Here is a 3,357-nt window from a genome sequence, read left to right as displayed (position 1 = left end):
TTCGGTTTCCTTAGGAATCCCCGCCAATTCCTAACTTGGCCACAGCTGTTTATAACTCAGGTTTATGAATATGTCTTCAGTTCTCCTTATAAAAGCCCTCAGTGAGTCATAAAGCAAGTGGGTTGGGATAACACAGCTACTTACAAATAAAGCGAATTGAGCCGGGCATGGTGGGCAGATGCCTGTGAGCCCAGCACCCAGGATGCTGAGGCAGGAGAATCACCATGAGTTCCGGGCCAGCCTGGGCAACATAGTGAGACCCTGTCTCAAAAAACAAATAAAAAATACCTCAAGTAAACAAATGAAGCGAATCAATTCCATTCCTAAAATAAATGAGTTTTATTTTTGATGTTTTTGGTCAGTCGCCGCCCTTGGGTAGTAAATGGACTGACTCTTTACCTTATGCAAGTGAGTGGCCCTGAGTAGCTCAGAAAGGATCTGAGCTCGTCTCGGTAGGGCTGCTATTTTATTGTTATTTATTTTATTTTGGGTTTTTGAGACAAGGTCTCCCCGTTGTAACCCAGGCTGGCCTCGAACTTGCGGCGATCCTCCTGTTTCAGCCTCCCGAGGGCTGGGATCACAGGAGAGAATGGGTTTAGTGATGCAGTTTCCCAGCGTTTTCCCAGGAGGCCGCAGCCCTGCGTGTGAACAAGACGTGCCTTGCGCAAGTCACAGCTGCCTCCCAAGCCACAGTGCCGGAGCTCAGACGCTGACACACAGGACCCGAGCTGTTGGTTTAGCTCCCAGTAGAGCACCAGGTAAACACCCAGCTCCAAGGAGCTCAGAAATGTTGGCTGCACAAAACAAGTTGGGGCTCGCACTTCTCACAACCGGTGGAGGGGCTGGAGCATGGAGTCTGGTGGAGACTACTGAAGGAGTAGTGCTTCACCCCTTTCACCACCTCCCTTGCTCAAGAACCTGCTGTGGCTCCCTATTGCTTGCACCCACAAAGCAATGTTCACAGTCAGACTCTTTAAAAAAACAAAACAGGCTATTGCTGTGTACTTCAGGCTGGCCTTGAACTTTTGATCCTCCTGCCTCAGCCTCCCAAGTGCTGGGATCACAGAGGTGTCCAGCTTCACCGTCAGAATCCTTAGGCTGTGGTGTCATGGCCTCGGTTCTCCCGGCTGTGCATTCTCAACGCGGGCAACATCGCCCCCTAATGGCGAAGCCTGGACCCTGGGTTGAAAACAACTCTTCCTGCGGATGCGGAGTAAACAGTCACCGAGGGGAGGCGCTGTCTGCCTGCGGTTTCCTGGGCGGGGTTCGGGTTCTGGTACCGGCTGAACCGCGCCCAGGACGATCGCGAGGAAAAGCCAAGGAAACGGGCCCAGCCCGGCTCCCTCTGAGAAAGACAGCAATCGGCAGGGCGGGGGAAATCTTTGTGTGCTCTTTGTATCTCTCCTGAATCAGAAATAAAATGAAGGAGCCAGATGTGATGGCCACGTGGTGGGGGAGGCTGAGGCAGGAGAGGCGCCGTGAGTTCGAGGCCAGCCTGGGCTACAGAACAAGACCTTGTCTCAAGAAAAAGAAAGAAAGAAAAAGCAGCGGCCGTGCTGGGGACGCTCTCAGACCCACGCGGGCTCCAGGTCTGCTCCAGCACGCTTTTCCTGCTACTGGGGATTGGACCCAGCGCCTCCACACGGAGCTCCATCCTCAGCCCTTCTTGTTATTTACTTGGAGACAGAGGCTCCCTAAATAACTTAGTGCCCAGGTTGGGCTGAATTTGAGATCCTCCTGCCTCAGCCTCCACACTGCTGGAATGACAGGTGGCCTGGTGATTTTTTAAACCTTTTATTCTTACTAGTGCACAGTCCTGGCGCTCCTCAGGGGAAGCGGCAGGGCACAAAACTGATCTCCGTCCTCCCGACTCCTCCCCTCCGCTTCGCAGAAGCCCCGCCTCCGGGCCCTGCCAGGCCTGGCACACAGCTGCCACCGGGCAGGACGCTGAGCCTTGGCCTTTGCGCTGGTCTTGTCCTCGGGACACGCGGAACAGCACCTTGGCCGCGGGCCGAGTCCCGGCTGATGGCGTGCAGCGGCCACATGGAGGGAAAGGGTCCTGGTCACATGGTGCCTATACCTCCGCACCCGGTTTCAAAAGTCAAAACGTATTTGAGGAGGGATATCTGTCAGGAATATATAAAGAACTTGTTAAATTTATTAATAAGAACAGGTCATGGTGGTGCAGGCCTGTCATCCCACCCTGGGGAGGCTGAGGCAGGGGGATTGCCATGAATTCCAGGTCAGCCTGGGCTGCATAATGAGACCCTGTCTCCAAAAGCCAGAAAGAAGAGGGGAGACATGGACGCCAACACCCCAGGCAGATGCACCACAAGCCCACTAGGACGGTGGACGCAGGAAGCCGCCGAGCAGCACAGAACGGGAGCACACACCCTCGTCAGACCCTGCAAAGCTATTCGGCACCTTGGACATTTTATTTCATTTCTTGAGACAGAGTCTAACTATTTTGCCCAGGCCGGGCAGCAACTCCTGGACTCAAAGGATCCTCCTGCCTCAGCCTCCCCGATAAGCTGGGATTCGAGGAACCTGGCTTGTTTGGCACTTGTTATAAAGTTACATTTGCACTCATTTTTGAGCTTAGCAATTTGAACCCTAGGTATCTACCTGAAAGTAATTTTAAAAGTACATCTACGTCAAGGCGTGTTTAAAAATAGAGCAGTGTGCTCCTGATGGCCTCCAAATGCAAAGTAATAGATCAACAGCTGAGTCGGTAGCGCTGAAATGCATGGGGTGGAATGTCAGTGGGTGCGCGGTGCGGGGAGGAGCCGGTGGGAGAGACTTCACCGGCTGGAGGAAACCACTGGATAAAAACTCCGGGAGAGGCCAAACCGAAGGAGCCAGGCCCTCGGGCTCCCTTCAGCGAGGTTGGGGGTTACGGCGAGCGGGGGGCCTCACGGTGCAGTTTGGGGCGCAGCGCAGAGGGAGAGCGGGAGAAGGGACGCGGTCTCCGCCGAGATGCCCGGAAGCCACACCACAGGAAGCCCCTACTTACTATTTTTAACTAAATTTTATTGCCATATGTGTATATTATTTGTTGGTTACATTTTTTCATGCAAATGAAAACTGACCATTTTAAAGGGGACAAACCCACTTCAATGTTTAAGTCCTGGTTCACTTCTTTTTAAAATAAATTGCTGTCATTAGTAGCATTTTGTGTCGTAGAATTTGGGACAATTGAAAGCAGCCAAAGAAATCCAGAGGCATAATGGGTCAGCCCTAGAATTTATCAGCCCAGTATTGTATGGGCAGTGAAGCCCAGAAGCACTGTGGTGCGTGTGAATGATGTCACACTCCAGGATTGGAGACAACCTAAGACATTCTCATTATCCTTCATGA

The 3,357-nt window shown here is 52.5% G+C and overlaps 1 long non-coding RNA gene across 2 annotated transcripts in view; it reads right to left on the bottom strand.

Annotated features, from left to right (window-relative positions):
* Nucleotides 1–1,849: 1,849 nt before the first annotated feature.
* Nucleotides 1,850–3,357, bottom strand: part of LOC104848879 — a 3,342-nt gene continuing 1,834 nt past the window's right edge. For both annotated transcript variants that reach the window (XR_776571.1, XR_776570.2), the window contains 2 exons: nt 2,626–2,737; nt 1,850–2,126 (listed from right to left, as the gene is read on the bottom strand). This is a non-coding gene — a long non-coding RNA (uncharacterized LOC104848879). The remainder of the gene's footprint in view (nt 2,127–2,625; nt 2,738–3,357) is intronic.

Source organism: Fukomys damarensis, unplaced genomic scaffold (assembly GCF_012274545.1).
Source record: "Fukomys damarensis isolate Sample0158 unplaced genomic scaffold, DMR_v1.0_HiC HiC_scaffold_33, whole genome shotgun sequence".
Lineage (NCBI taxonomy): Eukaryota > Metazoa > Chordata > Mammalia > Rodentia > Bathyergidae > Fukomys > Fukomys damarensis.
This window is presented reverse-complemented; position numbering and strand designations above follow the sequence as displayed.